The sequence below is a fragment of the Lepidochelys olivacea genome, assembly GCF_965140295.1.
Source record: "Lepidochelys olivacea isolate rLepOli2 genome assembly, chromosome: 13".
NCBI lineage: Eukaryota > Metazoa > Chordata > Testudines > Cheloniidae > Lepidochelys > Lepidochelys olivacea.
The window spans coordinates 35,533,072-35,540,317 of NC_140423.1; the positions used below are offsets into that span (position 1 = coordinate 35,533,072).

The window sequence follows — 7,246 nt, forward strand, 5'->3', positions numbered from 1 at the left end:
GAGAGGGTAGTTCTGTCTCCTAGTGCCAGTCACATCATGTTCTTTCCATGAAGACTGTGAAGCCATCAAAATGGACAATTATTGCCAATCAAATATTGTGGTGGGTTATCATAGAGTCATAGAAGATTAGGGTTGGAAGAGACCTCAGGAGGTCATCTAAACCAACCCCCTGATCAAAGCAGGACCAACCTCAACTAAGTCATCCCATCCAGGCCTTAAAAGACTCAAAGGATGGAGATTCCACCACCTCCCTTGGCTTAACAGTGAAATCCTTGCTGATCTTAAATACAAAAAAGAAGCTTACAAGAAGTGGAAGATTGGACAAATGACCAGGGATGAGTATAAAAATATTGCTCGGGCATGCAGGAGTGAAATCAGGAAGGCTAAATCACACCTGGTGTTGCAGCTAGCAAGAGATGTTAAGAGTAACAAGAAGGGTTTCTTCAGGTATGTTAGCAACAGGAAGAAAGTCAAGGAAAGTATGGGCCTCTTACTGAATGAGGGAGGCAACCTAGTGAGAGAGGATGTGGAAAAAGCTAATGTACTCAATGCTTTTTTTTGCCTCTGTCTTCACGAACAAGGTCAGCTCCCAGACTAGTGCCCTGGGCAGCACTAGTTAATTTTATTAAAAACAAAAAGAAAGAAAATACATCTGGAACTTAGGCTTTTTGCTAGATCTTAAAAAAAACAATTACAAAATTTAAGCCTCAAGTTCGCTCTCTTGAGATTCAGCTTAAAGGTTACAAGCAAAACTAAAGCATTTGGGCTTAGCACAGAAGAGTCTGTCAGGGTTCCTTCCCCACTCTGAACTCTGGGGTACAGATGTGGGGACCTGCATGAAAGCCCCCAAAGCTTATTGCGACCAGCTTAGGTTAAAACCTGGTATGCTGCCACCACCAAGAGATTTAACAGGGAATCAGGGAAGAGCCCACTTGGAGACATCTTCCCCCAGAATATCCCCCCAAGCCCTACACCCCCTTTCCTGGGGAGAGTTGAGAATAATATCCTAACCAATTGGTTACAAAATGATCAAAGACCCAAACCCCTGGGTCTTGGAACAATGGAAAAATCAGTCAGGTTCTTAAAAGAAGGATTTTATTTAACAAAAAGAAAGGTAAAAATCATCTCTGTAAAATCAGGTTGGAAAATACTTTACAGGGTATTCAGATTCAAAACACAGAGGATCCCCCTCTGGGCAAAACCTTAAAGTTTACAGAAAACAGGAACAAACCTCCCTCTTAACACAGGGAAAATTCACATAAAACAAAAGATAAACTGATCCGCCTTGCCTGGCTTACTTATACTGGTTGCAATATTGGAGACTTGGATTAGGATGGGTTGGAGAAGATGGATTTATGTCTGGCCTCTCTCAGTCGCAAGAGAGAATAACTGTGTAAACAAAGAGCACAAACAAAAAAGCCTTCCCCCCCTCCGAGATTTGAAAGTATCTTGTCCCCTTATTGGTCCTTTGGGTCAGGTGCCAGCCTCAGGGATTTTATAGTATTGTATAGAGGAAGGTGGTTTTGCAGGGTGGAACATACTGGTTGAAATTTATCCCTTTATATTTATGACAAGTCCACAAATCAATAAGAAATAAAAGAAATAATTCTAATCACATCTTCCTAGACATTCCCTGATTTACTTACATATCTGGGGTTCAAATAAGTAGTTCTAGGTATGATCTGATGATTTTCCATACCTGGCTTAAAGCTTCTTATAACATTGCTGCTATGTGCCTCCTCTCTCCAGAGAACAACAATAGACAGACAAAGGGAAAGGTTTTTTTTCCCAATTTTAAACCGTTCTAGTCCTCCCATTGGCTCTTTTGGTCAGGTTCCCTCTCCCTTCCCTTTACCTATGCATGCAGTCAGACTTTTTAACTCTTTACAGGTAAAGCAAGTCGAGAACAGCTACCAAGAGGGATTCTATAGCTAACTAGCTGGCTGGGTGTCCATAAAAGGGAGCTTCCTCCCCCCCCCATGTAATATACCCCCATTTCATCCAACATGATCCACCCTGCAAATTCCTACCCCAAAAAGCCACTTTGAACAAAGAAACAAGTCAACCAATGAATCAGCAACATGAAAAAGAAAAAAATCAAGCAAACACACAAGCCAAACCTCTCATACCCAAGCAGAGTTTTCATCCCAAAAAGAGAGAAGAGGAAGAGACATCACAAAGCCCACTAGTGAGTTAGCAATAGCTATAGATATTCTGTGCAGCATGGTGATGGTCACAGTATAAATCCCCAAGACAGATAGATACGTGTCTATGTAGATTTATGGATAGACATATAGATTCTGATATTATGTACATGGTGTAATCCTAAACTTACTCATTTGACTTCCATGGAATTAGTGCAGATTTTATGACATCATAAACAGATTGCACCTTATTTCTCAAGGAAGCAATTGATTATTACTATAAAGAAGCCCAGAATGAAATCACAGCCAAGGATCAATGACGGACAATTTTTTTGTTGGTGAATAACCTCCACACAATCAGTTTCTTTAATGCAGCTTTGATCTCCGTATTCCTCATGCTGTAGATGATTGGATTCATCACTGGAGGCACCACAGGATAGAGAACAGCCACCATGAGATCCAGCCCTGATGCTGAGTTGGAGGTGGATTTCAGGTAGGCAAAGAAGCCAGTGGAAAGTAACAAAGAGACCACAGTGAGGTGAGGGAGGCAGGTGGAGAAGGCTTTATGCCGGCCCTGCTCAGAGGGGATTCTCAGCACGGTTTTGAAGATCTGAACATAAGACACAATTATAAAAACAAAAAGCGGTTTAAACTTAAAAACACACTAAAGGCAAGAAGCCCAATTTCACTGAGGTATGAGTCAGAGCAGACGAGCTTGAGTAGCTGCGGGATTTCACAGAAGAACTGGTTGATGACATTGGACTGGCAGAAGTGTAACCTGAAGGTGTTCCCAGTGTGCAGTGAAGTGTAGACAATACCAGTAATCCAGGCACTGGCTGCCATTTGGACACAAGCTCCCCTGTTCATTATGCTCTCGTAGTGCAGTGGTTGGTAGATGGCGACATATCTGTCATATGCCATGATAGTGAGTAAGGCAAAATCAGCTGCAGTGAAGAGGAAAAAGAGAAACACTTGGGCGACACATCCAGGATAAGAAATCACCCTGGTGTTTGTGAAGGAATTGGCCATGGATTTGGGGATGGTGACAGAGATGGAGCCAAGGTCTAGGATAGACAGATTCATCAGGAAGAAGTACATGGGGGTGTGAAGGTGGTGGTTCAGGGCTACAACCATGAGAATGAGAAGATTCCCCATCAGGGCTGCCAGGTAAATCAGCAGAAACACCACAAAGTGCAAAATCTGCAGCTCCTGAACATCAGAGAATCCCAGGAGAAGGAACTCGGTCAGGATGGTTTGGCTGGACATTTTCTTTCTCAGTTCATTGTGTGATGGCTGTGGAAGGAAGGAGGTCAGGATTAGAGCTACAGAGAAAATGGCCCTGATTCCCCTCATTAATATCTCTTGATAAAAGTGTCAATTGTGCCCAGCACTCGTCATTGCCATTAACAAGAAGTGGTGAGTTAACTCACGAGTGTAAATTGGCACAGCTCCCTTAAAGTCAATGGAGCTGCATCTGTTGACACCATCTGAAGATCTGGCTCAGGATGTGGATTGATAAAATACAGTATGAAGGATGGAGCAAAGCACATTCAACCCCAATGATCTAGACAAGATAATTCCCCTATTGGTCCAGACACCAGGCTGCAAACTTGGGGATGAAGCTAAAATACTAAAAAGCTAATAGAAAAGGAGTACTTGTGGCACCTTAGAGACTAACCAATTTATTTGAGCATAAGCTTTCATGAGCTACAGCTCACTTCATCGGATGCATACCGTGGAAACTGCAGCAGACTTTATATATACACAGAGAATATGAAACAATACCTCCTCCCACCCCACTGTCCTGCTGGTAATAGCTTATCTAAAGTGATCATCAGGCGGGCCATTTCCAGCACAAATCCAGGTTTTCTCACCCTCCACCCCCCCACACAAATTCACTCTCCTGCTGGTGATAGCCCATCCAAAGTGACAACTCTTTACACAATGTGCATGACAATCAAGTTGGGCTATTTCCTGCACAAATCCAGGTTTTCTCACATCCCCCCCACCCCCATACACACACAAACTCACTCTCCTGCTGGTAATAGCTCATCCAAACTGACCACTCTCCAAGTTTAAATCCAAGTTAAACCAGAACATCTGGGGGGGGGGAGGAAAAAACAAGAGGACACAGGCTACCTTGCATAATGACTTAGCCACTCCCAGTCTCTATTTAAGCCTAAATTAATAGTATCCAATTTGCAAATGAATTCCAATTCAGCAGTTTCTCGCTGGAGTCTGGATTTGAAGTTTTTTTGTTTTAAGATAGCGACCTTCATGTCTGTGATTGCGTGACCAGAGAGATTGAAGTGTTCTCCGACTGGTTTATGAATGTTATAATTCTTGACATCTGATTTGTGTCCATTTATTCTTTTACGTAGAGACTGTCCAGTTTGACCAATGTACATGGCAGAGGGGCATTACTGGCACATGATGGCATATATCACATTGGTGGATGTGCAGGTGAACGAGCCTCTGATAGTGTGGCTGATGTTATTAGGCCCTGTGATGGTGTCCCCTGAATAGATATGTGGACACAGTTGGCAACGGGCTTTCTTGCAAGGATAAGTTCCTGGGTTAATGGTTCTGTTGTGTGGTATGTGGTTGTTGGTGAGTATTTGCTTCAGGTTGCGGGGCTGTCTGTAGGCAAGGACTGGCCTGTCTCCCAAGATCCATTCCAGAGATAAGCGCTCCCTTCTTCAGGCAGGCTTGTGAGAAGTGAAGAACTAAATAGGATTGGGGCAGAAAGCCACTCCCAGCTCTGAAACATATCCTGGCTTGTGCAGGCTTCAAGACAGGGTCACAGCTCTGATCTCACCTCTGGAGCAAACCACCCTGACACCTGCCCTAGCTGACCCTAATTCTACAGTGCGGGATCAGCATTTGCCCCTGCTCTCACACAATGGCAGCAACCATGGATGGATGAGTGGCTAAAAACAAGGCAAGGGCTGAGGCCCAAAGTGTGTGTGAAGGAAACTACAGAATGAACTATATATTTGTAGCACAGACATGTGACCTACAGTAGCTTGGAGTCCAATGTGACCAGAGCTGGTTTCTTCATTAACATCATATAATCAGCTCTGAGAGAGCAGAGATTTTTTTCCCCTGTGTTGCACCAGCAGCTCTTGAGATACAGCCACCAGAGGAACCCACAGCCCAGGCTGCTCTGGCTGTTTGATGTTGGTCACTAAGAAGCAGCCAGAGGCAAACACTAAAAGCTTAGTGCAACGTCCTAAACTGGTGTAAATTGATACAGTTCCATTCAGTTCTGAGTAATTAGGGCTGTTTACACCAAGTGGAGATTTGGCTCTTTGATTTCATTGGCGCAACTTGGATTTCCATTAGCTGGTGATCTGACCCTAAAACTGCCATAGAGCCATGTCAGTTATGACCAGCTGGAAATCTGGCCTCATTAACTCCAATGGAGCTATGTCTGATTTACACCGACTGGGAATCTAGTCCATTACACACTTTCTAATCCATATTCTTTGCCTCTGAATCTGAACTGAAGATGAGACAAAAATTCCAAACCAGTCTGCACTTTCTTAGTAATCTGCGCAATGGGATTGAGTGTAACTTTTAATGGCTACAGAGAGATTCATTCCCACTGGGGACAGAACTTTGGAGGAATTCAGTGTTGCTAAGATTTTCTGTATCTGATTTTCAATTTCTACTAGGATGAATGAACCAACTTTCTTTCTTTCTTTCTTTCTTAGCCATTAAATGTTTTCTTTCTGCAGACAACACTAAAATAAAAGGCTCATGAGGCTGCAGGTGCAAAGCCACATGATATCTTCTAGCTGTTTAATTCACACTAATTGTAGGTATGTCAGAGAGACTGAACAAATATGAAGGGTCAGATCCCCATCTGGTGCAAATCAATTGTAGCTCCCTTGGAGTCAATGGGATTGTCAAAGCGGATTCCCCACTCTGGCACTTTGAGTGCATAAGTTGGGGGGCCAAAAGGATTCTAAAAATTAATACTGGCCACTCCAGGCTGGTATTAAACTCCAGAGGTTACAGTTTTTCTCTGACCTTAGATGGGTAGATGCTGCCACAACCCAAGTGCAAAACCCCTTTGAGGATCCAGGAAGGTGCACTTGGATATTCCTTCTGGTGGGGTACCCTCAAGCCCTTTCACCACCACTTTGGGGAAGAGCTGAGAAAGAAAAACAAAGGAAATCAGCTGTTGCCACCAGCTAACTAAACAACATGTGCACAAACCTCTTAGGACAAAAAAAATCCAATCCTGTTCTTAAAAAGGTAAATGTTATTAAAAACAAAAAGAAAGAAAATACATCTGGGAACTCAGGCTACTGATAGATTTAAAAAAACACTTCTAAAGATTAAGCATCAGGAATAACCTTCTTGAGGTCCAGCTTAAAGGTTAAAAGCAAAACAAAAGCATTTGGGGTTAGCACAGTGGAGTCCTTGTCCTTGTTGAACCTCATCAGATCTCCAATTTGTCTAGGTCACTCTGGACCCTATCACTACCCTCCAGCGTATCTACCTCTTCCCCCAGCTTAGTGTCATCTGCAAACTTCCTGAGGGTGCAATTCATCCCATCATTCAGATCATTAAAAAAAGGATGTTGAACAAAATCAGCCCCAGGACTGAGCCCTGGGGCATTCCGCTTGATATCGGCTGCCAACCAGACATTGAGCCATTGATCACTACCTGTTGAGCCCAACAATCTAGCCAACTTTCTATCCACCATATAGTCCATTCATCCAATCCATACTTTTTTAACTTGCTGACAAGAAAACTGTGGGAGACCATATCGAAAGCTTTGCTAAAGTCAAGATATATATCACATCCACTGCTTTCCCTATATCCACAGAGCCAGTTATTTCATCACAGAAGGCAATCAGGTTGGTCAGGCATGACTTGCTTTCAAGGTTCCTTCCCCACTCTGAACTCTAGGGTACAGATGTGGGGACCTGCATGAAAACCCCCTAAGCTTATTTTTACCAGCTTAGGTTAAAACTTCCCCAAGGTACAGACTATTTTAACTTTTGCCCTTGGACTTTATTGCTGCCACCACCAAGCGTGTAACAAATATATAACAGAGAAAGAGCCTGCTTGGAAACATCTTTCTCCCC

At 43.2% G+C, this 7,246-nt stretch overlaps 1 pseudogene across 1 annotated transcript; it reads right to left on the minus strand.

Moving 5' to 3' along the window:
- Nucleotides 1-1,162: 1,162 nt before the first annotated feature.
- LOC311529752 (olfactory receptor 14A16-like) lies at nucleotides 1,163-6,333 on the minus strand (annotated as a pseudogene). The gene is made up of 2 exons (XR_014714551.1): nucleotides 6,180-6,333; nucleotides 1,163-3,437 (listed from the first exon to the last, which is right to left on the minus strand). The product of XR_014714551.1 is annotated as an olfactory receptor 14A16-like (transcript).
- Between the last annotated feature and the right edge of the window lie 913 nt (nucleotides 6,334-7,246).